The sequence below is a fragment of the Ochotona curzoniae genome, unplaced genomic scaffold (assembly GCF_017591425.1).
Source record: "Ochotona curzoniae isolate NIBS_2020 unplaced genomic scaffold, NIBS_Ocur_1.0 contig_4514, whole genome shotgun sequence".
Lineage (NCBI taxonomy): Eukaryota > Metazoa > Chordata > Mammalia > Lagomorpha > Ochotonidae > Ochotona > Ochotona curzoniae.
The window spans coordinates 7391452-7407821 of record NW_024466312.1 but is presented as its reverse complement, the minus strand read 5'-3'; the positions used below and the strand labels follow the sequence as shown (position 1 = coordinate 7407821).

The 16370-nt window shown below is 39.3% G+C and overlaps 1 pseudogene; it reads left to right on the top strand.

The window, feature by feature from the left end:
- The first annotated feature begins 1969 nt into the window (after positions 1–1969).
- LOC121160561 overlaps positions 1970–16370 on the top strand; it is a 49834-nt pseudogene continuing 35433 nt past the window's right edge.

Below are 16370 nucleotides of genomic sequence, written 5' to 3'. Positions count from 1 at the left end.
TAAACTGCGAGGTTTTGAAAAGACAATACGAAATCAATAAACAGCAGGAATCCAGGGACTGCATGAAATAGTTGAGAAATTAGTGTTTCCAAGGATATGCCCCGGGTGAAAAGAAATCAATTTAAATCTCCAATATGTAACACCTTCAGATGTTCAAACGCTCTAAATAGTGTCTTATCTCATGAAAACCCCAAGAGGAAGTGACGTGGTCAATGCCAAGAGGCATAATGTGGTCCGGACAACAGATGAATGGACATAGTAACTAGATTAAATCATAAATCAAATTCTTCTGATTCCTGACTCATTACCTTATTAAATTAGATCGGCAGTGATGGAGCCAGCAGCAAGCATTGACTGTGAAGAAATCTCTTTTTCTCATTTTCTGACTGATTCTTCAGCCGGACAGTTCCCGTTTCTGAGCTTGACATTCCTATTTTGATTCCTTCCAAGCCAAGTAAAACAAATAGAGGATAATTAAACAGGAAAAAAAAAAAAGCAACATTACATTCATAAAATTTCACACTTTCCAGGAGTGATAATAGCTCTATTGTCTACTGGAAATGATTTATAGGGACCAGGGGTAAAAAGAAACTTGAAACAAGACACGGGAATATGTTAATGTGAATAACAGTGGCAGAAAACATTCCTGCAAAAAGGACTTCAGTGCAGCTGGCAGGAGCAATATTTTTATGCTGATTCTGCTACTTGCTTAGTGCCTCTAACTAACCTGGAATGCAAGTAGTTAAAGGGAGCTTGCATCTGGTCTCCTGTGGATGTTAGGTTTCCTTGCAAGGTTAGGGATGTTAGGTAGGATGTTAAGTTTCAAATCTGAGTGCCTTTGGCTTAGATTCGTGTCTTGATTTCTGATGCCGCCCTCCTGCCAATCATTGCATTTCCTGGGAGGCAGCAGATAGTGACCCAAGGGAGTGGCTCTGACACCCCTCTGGGAGAAATGCATCAGATTTCAGGATCTCGGGCGTGAACCATCGGATGGGAGCTCTGGGTCATACTGTCTCTAGGTTTACAAATTTAAAAAGTGTGTTCTGTTCAAATGGCCATAGCTTAATTTGTTGAGAAATCATTAGCATTGCCCTTCAAAAGATCTAGCCCAGGATTTGAGGGGCTCTATTAATGGACTGTTCCCCTTTCCAATTTTTGGAATTTTACACTTCAATGTAAATTGGCTAAATCGGAGCCAATGGGATATTTGCTTGAAGTACCAGGGAAAGGCACAGTAATTAAGGAAATAGAGAATTAAACTTCAATTAAAAACAACCCTCAGGATAAAGGTGGCTCTCGCGTTTTCAGCAATTACTGTCCTCCTTTAAAGAATGTTACTGCAATTTATATCTGCCATGTCACTAGCAGCAACCTTCACGTGGCCCAGTGTTCCTTCCAGCACAATTCTTCATCACTTACACAAACCTTCATGTGTCCTCCGATCCTGGATTACCAAAATCTCCACTGGGATAGATAATACATTTTATTATATTTTTTAAAAATATTCTGTTATAGTCTCTAGATGACATATGCTTTTTAATTCTCCAAAATCAGTTTCTGGACAATTTCACTGCACAAAGAAATATGTGCATGTTTCTGGAACAATTGTGTAACTGCCTCGCACAGAAAAGACATGATCACTTTTCAAAAATGTTGTTGACCCTAGAGATTAAAGTAAAAATCAAAACGTGTTCGCACAGTTACATTGTGGTGAGTAAACAAGAACTTCCTACCTAAGCGCCGTGTACAACAAAACCTTGCATTTCTCTTTTTTCACCAAGATAGCGCCTGCCCTTCCCAAAGGAGATGGTTTCGAAAGGTGTCCACAGGCATAAGAACTGCATGTCACCCACCTCCCAGTGGCCCAAGAAGCAGCACCTGCAGCCCCCATAGCCTAGGAAGAGCAACCCCAGGAGACACAAGCTTGACCACTGCGCCATCATCATGTGCCCCCTGACCAGAGTCCGCTATGAAGAAGATGGAAGACAACAGCTTACTCGTGTTCATTGTGGATGCCAAGGCCAGCAAGCATCAGATCAAAGAAGCCGTTAAGAAGCTCTACAATATTGATGTGGCCAAAGCCAATAGCCTGATCAGGCCTGATGGAGAAAGGAAGGCACATATGTGCTGACTCTGGAAGCTCTGGATGTTGCCAACAAAACTGGGATCATCTAAACTGCATTCAATTTCCTAACTTAAATATATGTTTTTCACTATTGAAAAAATAAAGGGCCCACCATGGTAGCCTAGTTGCTAAGGTCCTTGCCTACACATGCTGGGATCCCATATGGGTACTTGTTCTAATCCTGGCAGGCCCAGCTACCCATCCGACTCCCAGCTTGTGGCCTGGGAAAGCAGTTGAGGACAGCCCAAAACCTTGGGACCCTGTATCCATGCGGGGGACCAAGAAGAGGTTCCTGGTTTCTAGCTTCAGATCGACTCAGTTCTGGCCATTGTGGCACTTGGGGAGTGAATCATCAGACGGAAGAGCTTCCGTCTCTGTCTCTCCTTCTCTCTGTGTATCAAAAACTTTACAATACAAATAAAATAAATCTTTAAAAAGTAAACAAAAACATAAACAAAGACTCCCAAACTTTGCATCCCTAAATCCCAGATCTTCAGCCCACTCACGTGTTTGCATCCCCTCACATGTTTATGTGACGGAAGAAAATGCGTGGGCTGGTTGATACTAGTGGCAAGGTGTAGTGACTGCATAGCACGACTATTAAAACTTACATACGTGTATTAGCAGATGATGTCACCACGTGCTTCATCCAATTCCATCCTTCAGTCAGCTCAAACAACTGGACCAAACTCGTTAGTCCTAAGTGATTTGGAACTTATTGGCGTACTTACCTTGATCTGTCCCTGAACCTTCATTCAAGTGGCTTTGCAGTCTCCTTTGAAAACCTGTTTCATGGGCCCGGCGCGGTGGCGCAAGTGGTTAAGGTCCTCGCCTTGCACGCCTGGGATCCCATATGGGTGTCGGTTCTATCCCAGCAGCCCCGCTTCCCTTCCAGCTCCCTGCCTGTGGCCCGGGAAAGCAGTCTAGGACGGCCCAAAGCTTTGGGACCCTGCACCCGCGTGGGAGACCCGGAAGAGGCTCCTGGCTTCGCACTGGCATAGCACTGGCCATTGTGCTCACTTGGGGAGTGAATCATCGGACGGAAGATCTTCCTCTCTGTTTCTCCTCTCTGTATATCCGCCTTTCCAATAAAAAAAATAAAATAAATAATAAAAAAAAAGAAAACCTGTTTCATTGGCTCACCCCTACCGCACTGATCATACTTTAGTATTATTATTATTATTAATTGCATTGCATTATGTGACACAGTGTAATAGCCACGGGATACCCCCATCCCATACTTTATTTTAAACCATTTATCTACAGAGAAGAGCAGATTTCTTACAGATGCTAACAAACAATTCATTCTGGCAAGAAAGACCAACGCAAATAATCCATAGGTGAAGTTCTAGTTTGTTAATGAACATTGCCCTGGGCTCCAGGGTACAGAGCCAAAAAAATGACTCCAACAGCCAGAAAGCTCATTATTAGCCAGAAACGGGCTCAGCCTCGGGCAGCTGTGGGCATAGCCAGGTCATTAGGAATCCTCTGTTGCTTATGATTTTTTTCCCCTTTTTTCTATTTAAGAAGCCAGCCAGTCACTGGCTTCCATCTCCTGCTAAACTCTAAGCCCACATCCTATTCCGTACTTTGTCCGTTTCCTATCCTACTCCCCTCTTAACACAGTAAAATGAAGGTTTTTGAGCAAGTACCCTACGTGTGTGGTATACCAGGAGGCACATACACACTTGGGGATTGACCTTCACGATTTTGCCACAATACCGAAATCAGGAGGCCACAACCTTATTAGGAATTTTCTGCTTTTATGCATGGCCACTTCTAAGTAAACATGCATTTAATAAGGAAATGGAGAGCTGAGCCAAAAGTGTTCCTGAGACCCTGGAGGAGTTCATTTAAAACACATCCCATCTCCAATTTGCACATATTACTGAACAAGTACCCAGGATAATAGCACAAAATCCAAACCTGGACACAGCTCATATGCTAGCAAATGTTAACTTGGAAAAATATTTTTACTTTTCTGTTATCAAAAAACAGAAGCTTACAGAACTATATATATATACTTCAGTGCTAAGGAAATAAATGTTTAAAGTAACATATTAACGCATACATTTTGCCTATTGTTTTTTTCACCCTCAGGCATCATGCTAAACAAATCTGTGCTTTCATATGCCCCGAATTCTATTTTTCTGAAATTGAAATAACTGAGTAACTATTCCGACTTCAGTTTCATTATCAAAGTTTTATTTTCCCAAAATTTCAACAGGACATGGCATTAACTTAAGCGTTTATTTCACGGTCCAGTTAAACTTTGATGTTAAACAGGCTGCTGCAGGGCAGTGTTGACTGGGGTAAGCTTCCTGCTGGCCCTCGGGGAGGGACCTGGGTTAGACAAGTTCAGCAGAGAATCGAGCTCTAGTTTGTCTTTACTCTCACCTATCCTTGAAGACATTTATCATTTTATCTAATCCATTCATCGAAACTTGCCAGTGTTCAATATTACAAAAATACGATACTTATGGTTGCTTGAGGAAGTCCAGTATGCAACATCGTATCATCACATATTGCTCCCATTTTGAGAACAGTGGTAGAGAAGTAGATTTTGAAGTGCAGAAATTTGGAAAATTAAAAAAAATAATGAAGTGATAACAAATGTCAAATAAAACCTAACATTACATTACTAACTAGAAGCAATATTTAGAGATATTTTCTTCCTGAGAAAGTACTGATACATGCTTTTCTTTCTATAATGGTTAAAAGAACTCTGCAGAATTGCTTTTTTTTTTAAAATCCCAGTTGTACTACATATTTATTTTACGAACTTAGGAAACTGTCAAGTTCTTTGTACCTCAGCACTCACACTTGCTAACTAAAAAGAAAGTCCTGTTTTAGTTAATAGAAGATGGACTAAAACAGTTTTGGACAATGCATCACTTAATAAAAATTCTATGTTTAGTAATGATGATGATGATGTTGGTGATGATGTTAATACTATCATTTCTTCACTAAATGTACATTGAGCAATTATGCACAAATCAGATGTAACATGCACATACACAAATACATGGAATGTGTATAACTCAGAAAACTAGACATCTTCTCATGGATACTGGAGTCATGAACTTGAGATTCACTCTCCGCCAACTTGCAAGCTTTGCAACCTCAGATGAGATATTTAGTATCTTTTACCTCCTGTTTCTTCATCTGGAAAATGGTGATAGAAATGAAGAAAGTCTATAGCACACTTCTTCATTGAAATAAGTGATTCCAGAAATACACCGAGAAAAAAGCACTCGAATTTAGTGATTAATAACAATTATTGCTATATAGGCACGTGCAATGACATTACCATGACAAAGCTTTGTGTGATGTAAAGTATACTCATTCTGATGTTAAGTAATTTTAAAAAATTATATAATTTTAAAACATGAACTATCTCTAGAAATCTTGATGGTAGCCTGAGAAAAAGATATATTACAAAAAATAAAAAAATAAAAAGAGAGACATTTAATGAATGAATGAAATAGTTCTGAATTTCTTATTAATCTTTGTAGAGGTCAGAGATAACAGAACAGCATCTTTATGGTGCTGAATGTAAAAGAACATATGGAAAAAATATTGTACACCCACATAAAATAATGCATTTTTCATACGCTGGAAAGGTAAGCAAATTTACAAATAGCTACTGGAACTGCTCTACAAAGTTAAGGCACTTCAAAAAGTTTGTGGGGGAAAATAGGAAATAGAATTAAAAGATGTTTAATTTAGTGCAAAAACATTTTTAAAACTGTGCAAAGTGTTTCCAAATACATGTTTTCCATAATGTTTTTGAAGACTCCTCTTGTGATGTTAAGTAGTTCTACAAGCTGAAACTATATTATTGTGAGGGAAGCTTATTTGCTCAAGAATAAAAGCATAACAGGAAAAAATAATAAAATTTAGTTGCAGTATGTTCTTGAGTTTTTTAATTTGTTGAATGACAGAAAGCAAAAATGCAAAATATGAGAGATAGGAAAATATACGTTATACGTGTGCACATTATAGAAATATATACCAGTAATATGTATGACATTAAAACATAAATTTCTACATTAATATTGGTCAGTATCAGTTATATATACATTTAAAGCATTAAATACATATTAGTATGGCATCTGTTGTATATACATTTAAAGATATATACGTGCGTGTATATATATGTATGTGCATGCATATATATATATATATCTTAATCCAGATGAATACCGGTAAAAATTCTAAAATAGTCAAACAGTGAATACTCCAAGTACAGTGCTAGAAATCAGATAATCCAACAGAAGAAAATAGGAAGATAGAAATGAAATACAAAAGGGAAAACACAAACCAATGAAAAGCTATAAATTAAATAACATCAAAAAGTATTAAATGTAATTGCATATAACTTCAACTAAAATAAGAAATTAACAGAATGTGTAATTAAGAGACTACTTTAGATTTCCTTTAAGGAACACAAATAGACTGCTCAGTACTGCAGTCTATTTCTAAGGTCTTCAACTTGCATGCGCCAGGATTCCATATGGGCGCTAGTCCCTGTTCCAATGGTACTGGGTACTGCTTCCCATCCAGCTCCTTGCTGTGGCCTGGGAAAGTAGTCAAGGCGACCCAAGGCCTTGGGACCCTGCACCCACGTGGAGACCAGGAAGAAGTTCCTAGCTCCTGGCTCCTGGCTACTGCCATTGTGGCCACTTGGGAAGTGAATCAGTGGAAGAGCTTCTCTGTCTCTTCCCCTCTCGGTATATCTGACTTCCCAATAAAATTAAATAAATCTTAAAGAAATACGCATCAGGATAGTGAGGCTGCCTGCAGTTCATGGTATAGGAATAGACCAGAGGAAACCAAAATGACTGTGAGGTTTGTTCCACTCCTGGGTGCACATTGACTGGGTTCTGATACAGCAGTTGTCCTAGGTGCTCCCAGAGTCCCAAGCGACAGGTGAAGGTGGCACCTGGCTTTGAATTCTGTCATTTGTTGGTGGCTGCTAGAGTGCTTTGCTTTGGAGTAACAAGTTTGAAAACCTGTATTTATCAAATGACATAATGTTTATGATTAGGATGTTTTGATAGTACTACAAAGAAAACAGCTTATCTTTGATACTCTCTTAGAATTCCTTTATCCACCAGACATGCCTCAAGCATAGTAAAATTATTTTTGACTCAAGTTCAGTGTTTTCTGGCTATAGCAGAATGCTCTATAACAACAGCTAGGACAGCAAGAACTGTGTGACAGCTGCCATTCTAAGTATTTTTGTATGTATCTACATGTAATCATAGTGACGATAAAGTGTCACTGTTTTCAGTCAGACAGAAGTAAGCGGAGGCTTGGAGAAGTGAGCTAGGCACTAGAAGCACTGTTCAGCCTCAGCAATTCATTTCCAGAGTTCTTGTCTTAAGCCTCTAGTCTGCACAGCCTTTCAGAAGAGGCTTGTCCTCTGGTGAAACTGCTTTCAGCCGAGTGAGAACCAAAGAGAGAAGAACTCATGGCAGAGTTTCTGTGGAGCCCACCACATTACAGCTGGGAGGCAGCCATCTGCACCTTCGAAGAACAGCCAAGGAGAGTTGCATAAGCCATGAATACACATGCTCTTCTCTTTACTATTTTAAAAATATTTATTATTGTTATTTGAAATACAGAATGTCAGAGAGTTAAGTGTGAGACCAGTTTTCTACCTGATGCTTCATTTTCCAAATCCCCCCAATAGCCAGGGCAGGGCCCGGCCAAGCATGGGGCCTGAAACTCCTTCCCTTTCCCGACATGGGTCTCAGGAAGCCAGACACTGGAGAGTCACCCTCTGCTGTCTTCCCAGGCATAGTAGCAGGAAGTCGTCCTGGAAACGGAGGGGCTGGCCCTTGAGCCAGCACTCCAGAAGGGGACGTGGGTGTCCAAGCAGTGACTTAAGCCTCTACGACACAGTGCTCACTCCTTTGCTTTACTTCTTAAAACATTTTGCAATAGCTGTAGGATTCTCTCAAACCATTGACTTGCAAAAAGAATGTTGATCTCCTTCTTAAAATGTGCTTAAAACGTGCACACCCTGCCTGCTATCTCTTGCCAAATTCACTGAATAGCGTAAGAAATATGAGTACGTATTCAAGAAGCCCTAAGATGAGAAAAAAAAAAAAACATAAAGAAAAAACACAAGCATAACTTTTGGAGCCCTGATGGAGATGAAACGAGAAGGAACATTACACGTAAGCTCTAGGTGTTGAGTCCAGCTGAACAGGCTGATGGAGCACTCTGCATAGTTGTGTACAAAAAAGGCTACTCAATCTCACTTCCGTTATTGGTTCACATAACATCTCTCATTAGCATATACTTTCAGTTTCCCAAGTGATTCACACAGCATGTCCCCTAAGCACATGCGTGGCCCCAAGAGGATGAACCTCAGGCTTCAGAAATGCGTAAGGATGCGAGGCTGTCTTGAGCAGCAGCTCAGGGCAAGCAGCCTTTCAGGTGAGGCAGGCCCTCCCAGCTGCCAGAGTTTAGGTCACTCCTTCTTTGACTTTATGTCTCACTCTTCACGATCATCAAAGATCCCTGCAATAGAGGACAAAGAGCGAACCAGAAGGTGACAGCGCTCATTACCTAAGCAGGAAAGAGACGCCTTTCCCGGAAAGCAGCAGCACCCAACAAATCCAACAGAGGAGAGAACAGCGGCACTAAGGCCTGTGCTAGGAGTGTCCTGCTGTTTTTGAAGAACCTGGCAGGGGGAGGAAGAAGGGAAGGAGTGGCAAGATGCTGCTCAAAAACTAAAGAAGTTGACTCCTCCTGCTACTACCCTTCTAACAACACTGCCAGAACTCCTGGAACCATATCAGTTCTATGAAATAACAGCTTTAAGATAGTCAATTTTAAACAAAAACATGAGCATTCCATAGCGTGTTGAAGTCTTTATGGTGTCTGTTTTTGAGTAGTGTCTGTTTCCTTTCAAGTTAATTTTAGCAACTTCTATACTTTTGTCCTTTATGAATTTATTTAAGGAAAACATGCATTTCAAGCCTCCTAGAATGCCCTAACTACTAAGCGTGCTTGGTGTGTTATGAAGAGCCAATGTGAAGGTTGAAGTAGGGATTGAAACAACAGTGGTAACCTTCCCTTGACAACATCAAAATGTATTTGTTTATAAATATGTGTTGAAACAAAGCAAATTAAAAAAATCATTGAGTATTTTAACTTAGTAGGTAAGTTGGTTGGCACATAAGTAAGTCATGAACAGAAACTGTAGTTCTAAGTCAAAAAGCAGAACACGAAATCCATGGATCATTCCTGAGTTCTCAGGTAATGTTACCTCCATACGTCTTCCATTTTAATATTAAGATTTTACAGAGAAGCACATATTAATTATATATTCACATGTGACACAACACCTGTCTAGAAGAATAACATGCATATTTAGTATCCAAATTGCACACTTTGGTTCAATATGTAGTCTTAAAAGGTATGAATGGAAAAGGGAAGTATTACTTGATTAAAATCAGGTTGTGTGAGTAGAACTGGGACAATGACTAAGAAAAAGGGGGAAAAAAATCTCAATTTTGATAAGGGATCAAGTAGGAATGATGTACAGCTGCAGGTTGGACTGGACACTTCAATCAATCAATCGGGAAGGGAGTAATTTTCGTGCAGCAGGAAATGTTGTATAGAAGGGCGCATACCCAGAGGGAGATGAACTTGCAGCAAACTTGAGTCAGCACAGCTAAAGGCTCTGTAACACGGAAGTGTTACTAACTCCGGTTACAGTGGACAGGTCAAGGTTATACATCGTCCTTCTCTTAAGGGTGGAGTGATAATAAGAGAGCAAAATAGCAAAGGTCCATCACTCTGTTCAATAGACGGCTGTGCAAAGGAATGGCAGATATTCATTCCACATCTGTGTACATGCATACATGCAAATTGCAGCTTGATGGAAGTGATCATTGCTGTCACTGGTGCTTCATGCAAACAAGAGACTCTACTGAAGCAAGTTTATAAATGTCACAGAGTAAAATGAAATTCTGCTGGGAGACAGACATCAAGATTTCACAGAGCAGAGTACAAGTGGCACCAATGAGGGGTGTCAGTTATACCCCAGGGCCCACTTGCTGCCCTCCAAGCAGTAGACTAACAAGAGAAATGTTTTTTCCTCTATAATTCCTGGAGTTAGGGAATTAATACCACAGCAGCATTCTCCAATTCATGTAACTAGGTCATTTGAATCTTTTTGATTTTGTTTTTTTCACTTGTGTCATCCGTCTAAATTGTAAGCAAATAGAGTGTTAGATTTAAATTCCAATAGCAGTACCATTATTACATATACAGTTGTAAGGAAATTGAGCTTTAGAAATCTTAGGTTAAAAAGTCTGTCCATTAAAGATTCAAAACATCACCAGCAGATTCATGCTAAATCATTTTTAGGTGAACCTTCTTGTAAAATTTTTGAATTCTGTCATAATATAAAAAAACAAATGAAATTCTTTAAGTTGTTGGGCACACATTTTCCCACTATTTTGCAATCATTTATGTATGAATTGCAAATGGAATTTTAAAAAATTAAGCTTTCTTTAAGAATGCGTGAGTGTGTGTTTACTTTGGTTTTCCGTGCTTGTGTACAGCAGAAATAGGTGCAATGACCCCAACTGAAGAACTTCCACTGGTTTTAAGAGCACATACTCTTGGCGAATCTTTTTTGCATGAACATTTCGTCCCATTAATTTACCATTGAAATGACAAAGATTTCTATGATGCGTTATTATTTTATGACATATACATGATTCGTACAAACTCTCATGCAGCCAAAGCTTTCCAAGCTATGAAAAGGTTTTAATTGCAAAGTCATGTCTGTTATTTAACGAAGTAGCCCATGTGGTATAAAGAAAATAGTCCAGTAGAGGGACATACTTTTACGGTTTCATATTTTCTTCTTTTTTTAAAGATTTATTTATTTTTATTACAAAGTCAGATGTACAGAGAGGAGGAGAGACAGAGAGGAAGATCTTCCGTCTGATGATTCACTCCCCAAGTGACTGCAACGGCTGGTGCTGCTCTGATTCGAAGCCGGGAACCAGGAACCTTTTCTGTGTTTCCCACGCGAGTGCAGGGTCCCAAGGCTTTGGGCCATCCTCAACTGCTTTCCCAGGCCACAAGCAGTGAGCTGGATGGGAAGTAGAGCTGCCAGGATTAGAACTGGCGCCCATATGGGATCCCAGCACGTTCAAGGCAAGAACTTTAGCCATTAGGCCATGCCGCTGGGCCCGGCAGCTTCACATTTTCATAATTTCTACTTAGACACTTTGCTAGGTATCTTTACCTGTATTCCATACGAAAAGAAGCATTTAAACAAGACGTTTCTAAGCATCATTTACAGCTCTACATTTCCAAATACTGGCAAAGAAAAGATAAAATGTAATTAAGCTATCAATGACATACTTTCAATGGTTAGGAAAACCACCCTAACATCCATAGATCAATAGTTCTGAATACATTACCTATCTGCCTTCAAAGTAGACTACAAGATTGTAATGAAAAAGACTGTGATACTACTATAAAAGCCAACACATGGATAAAGACACCAGAGATTGTGTCATGGAACATATATTTAACTCGTTTTTCTCTTAGGTGTTAAGAATATGCTTCATGGGAAGGATACTTTTTCTCAATGATGCACAGAAAACTGTATATGTACATGTATAGAAAAATAGTTATAGCTGTTCTTATCACTATGTACAACATTCTATCAAGACGGACAAAGACCTAAATATAAGACCTAAAACAGTGAAATACCTCCCACACACAAAAAATAGAAACAATACATCAAGGTTTTCATGTATACAATATTTTCACATTACACAAAGACCCGAAAGTGAGGCTGGCATTGTGGCATGTTCTGTGATAGTAGCATCCCACACCGGAGTGTCAGTTCAAGCATCAGCTACTTCAATTTCTGGTCCAGCTCCCTGATAATGCTCCTGGCAAATAACCAGAAGAGGCCCCAAACACTTGGAGCCACCATTGGGTTGTGGCCTGACAACAGTTCCTGGTAGCTGAATTTGTTCTGCCTCAGACCTGACAGTTCTGGGAATTTTAGAAGTGAAGTAAAGATGGAAGTATGTGTGTGTGTGTGTGTGTAATACAAAAGTGCAAGCAACAAAAGAAAAATTAGATAGAATAGTGTCAAATGCAGAAGCTCTGCTTTCAGTGAAGGAAATAACAAAATAAAGATACCTCCAACAAAACCAGAGATAATATTTCCGGGCTATATATCTGATAATAATTGATATCCCAGATATATGATGAACTCAAGAAACAAGAACAGCAAAAACAAACAATCTGATTCAGGACTTGAATAAATATTTTTCAAAATAACGAGCATAAGCAGCCAAGCAATGTATGAACATGTACTCAATGTAATTTGCCATCAGGAAAATGCACATCAAAACCATGATTAAATACCATCTCACTTCTATAGAATAACTATTGCCAAAAGACAAAAATGAACAAATAATGTTCAGTATGTGGAGAGAGAGGAACTCTTGTGCGATGTTGATATTAATGTGACTTAGTTAGCCACTTAAAAAAAGAATGTATTGAAATTTCTTTTAAAAATTGAGATAGGGCCTGGCTCAATGCCTCATGGCTAAAATCCTCGCCTTGCATGCATCCCATGTGGGTACCAGTTCAGGTTTTGGTTGCTCCACTTCCCATCTATTCCCTGCTCGTGACCGGGCAAGGCAGTAGAGGATGTTCTGAAGCCTTGAGACGCTATGGCTGCATGGAAGATCTGGAGGAAAATCCTGGCTCCTGGTTTTGAATAGGCTTAGTTCCAGCCATGAGCCACTTGGGGAGGCAATCAGCAAATGGAAGATCTTTCTCTGTCTCTCCTTTCTCTGTGAATCTGCCTTTCTAATAAAAATAAATAAATCTTAAAAAAAAAATAGAACTAAAACTGCCTCATGATCAAGCAGTGTCACAACCAGGTATATGTCTAAAAAATGTGAAATCATCATATTAGGATGTAAAATCTTTACATCAAAGGGATATGTAATTCACCATGCTTATTACAGCCAAGACCTACTATGGACCATGTTTCCCAACACCAGGAAATAGAAAAATAAAATTTGTATGTAAATATAATGGAATATTATCAAGCAATAACAATAAACAGGTACAATTAGGGAATATCATGGTAAGTGAAATGAACCAAAGAAATGCAAATGCTAAATGTTCTTCCACACACTTATAAGCTAAGAAAGCTCAATCAATACAGAACATGATTACCTGAGGCTGGGAGGGTGTGTGTGAAGGTGTGGGAGGCACTAGGATAATGAGTTTCCAATGAAAGTTAGATCAAAGGAGTGAGGTCCTAGTGTTAGGGAGCACAGCGCTGTGACTCCTCCACCGCAGCCTATGGCATATTTTCTGAACAAATAGAAAAGAAGGGCTCAAAGTCTATCATAAAGTCACGTCAAAGAAGGTTAAGTGTCGATTACTCTGATTTGATCAGTACAATTACATACAAGCACTGAAATTTTTACTGTAGCCAATAAAGCTGCACATTTTTCACTAACAATAATTCTGTAATTTTAATGAAGTGCACAGTTTTACTTAAAAGGCCAACAGAATAAGAGACACAGAGAGAAGGATCTGCCGCCCACTGGTTCACTGCAGAAACACTTGAAATGGCCAGAAGTGAGCTGATCTGAAGCCAAGAAATTGTTTCAGATCTCTCTCATGGGTATGAAGCCCCCAAAACTTGAGCCATTCTCCTCTGCCTTCTTAGGATGTAAGCAGGGAACTGAATTGCAAGTGGGGCAGCTAGGACACTTACCACGTCCACATAGGATGTTGGTATCCACATTGGCCTCTAGAGACTAATGTAACGATCCTTTGGGAAGTTAGTATTAGAGAAAAAAAAAAGCACCTCTAATGGAGAAATGTCTTTACCTTAGACAAATATGTTCCAGGGATGTTGCAAAATAGTATTATTTTTGTCCTGAAAAATATATGATGTGGAATTCTGTTATTCATCTGAATTATTAAAGTCTCTCTTTAGTGGAAGCAATTAATTAGGATAACTTCTAGAATTTCATCAGACAGTACACATCTTTCAAAAACGGGGCAAACTTGTGACAAAAAAAATCATTTAAACAAAGAATGTTTTAACACAAAGGTGAGGATAATGTGACCATAGGATAAAAGGCAATAATTTATGTTGATTATCAAATAATTCATTATTTTCCTGATTTATTTCATTTGATCGCTAACTGTGAAATTATTATCTCAAGCCAGCACAGTGTAGAAGATTGAGTTTTTCAAAACTGTTAGATTAGATGACCTCTCGATTTCTGTCTGCTAATCCCATCATTTCCTTAACTTATTTAATTATCCTGCAAAAATAGACATGCACCGTTTCTTCCTCATTTGTGCTTTTTCTCCAGTCCTCGGTGATTTTTTTCTATTCGACTGAACACTATCATTGACTATGAAATTAAACGTTTAAATCTCTTCTGATAAATGCATTTCCAGATTCATGAATGGAAAACAGGCCACAGCAGGCAGAAGTACTGGTCGTTGGCTTTTCTCTTCACTACAAAGACTTCTTTGAATGAATAGAGCCTTTTATACTTCAACACGGACGTGCCTCGCTATGGCTTTCAAAAGACACTATTTCGATCACAAATACCCTTCTCCTTTGCCCTTGTTTTTAGTCAGGAAAAGATATAATATAACAAAAATTTAAAATCACCTTGCCTCATTTGTGGTTTTTTAGAGCTATCACCATAATTGTGTGATGACTACCACCGTTCTCAACAGATGACCTCTGCTGCAGTTGACCAAAATCATTGTCCTCAACAGTTGGTTGTGGAGGTTTTCTGGGTAGAAACCGCATTAGCAGGGGGAAAAACAGTATGTTTCGTTCCTTATGTATTCAATGCCTATAAGTGATGAGCATCAATTCTGTTTATATCGTACTGGTCAAAATTCAGCCATGTGGCCTTACCCACATGCACAGTGTAGGGCATGAAACCAGTGGTAAAACAGCTGCTTGCAAATAATATCTCTTTACTAGGAAGAGGAGTCCTGCAAGGCAACGGCTCTCCAGACCACAGGAACGTGGCCAACCCACGTGCCCAGTGTCAAAAAGGAAGGTTGTAAAAGAACCAATAAAGTTTCTCAGGAGAGTTGACAGACGGAATTGTGCAAATTTGTTGATAAAGATGAAATGTTCTAGATTGGATGGTCTGGAACCTGAAACCTGGAGTAAACCTACTCTGGCCCCAGTTGTTGGGACATTTGGATTGTGAACCAATAGTTTGATACAGATCTCTCTAATCTTTAGCCTTGCCAATAAGCAAATAAACACATTTCACAGGAAAGGACAGGACAATCTAAGGAACCAAGGTAAAGTTTATATATTTTTCAATCTTTCATTGCTTGTTCATATTTACTTGAAAATGCAAAATATGATGTGTCCAGTTTTTCTAAGTTCATAGATATTTTTAAAGATTTATTTATGTATTTTCATTCGAAAGGTAGATATACAGAGAGAAGGAGATGCAGAAACATCTTCCATTTGCTGGTTTACTCCCCATGTAACCATAACAGCCAGAAGTTGAGCCAATCTAAAGCCAGGAGCGAAGAGCTTCTTTTGGGTCTCCATGCGACTAAAGATTTCCAAGGCTTTGGGCCATCCTCTACTGCTTTCCCAGACCATAATCAGGAAGCTGAATAGGAAGCGGAGCAGCTGGAATATGGACTGGTGCCCCTATGGGATGCCAGGGCACATAAGACAAGGATTTCGCCACTAGGCTATCAGGCCAAGCCCAAGGTTCATGGAGTTTAAAAGGACTTGTTCCATGCCCAATCCGGTAGTACATGCCCTATTGTTGTTTTTAGGATGCATTTACACAAACACAGAGCCACCTGTATACATGCAACCACATGTTCTTACACATGTATCCCTTTCCATGTGCCTTGTACCAAACCAAAGGAAAATGACTTAGGGCAACAGTCATACCTTTCATACACCTTTCCTTGGCCATCAGTCACTGTAGGTGCTGTTTTGATATCTGTATTCCCTTCAAACACCCATTCATCTCACTTAGATCCTCCGTCCCTACCCTAAGTAACAAATGGGCAATGAGTACATTCTCTCAGTTGAATCTTCATGTTAACCAGGTTTAAAGAATTTTACCCTAAGAGGGAGAGACTAGCCCAGATAGAATTATAAAATATTTTTTATTCTGTAAACTGACAAATGATTTAAAACTAC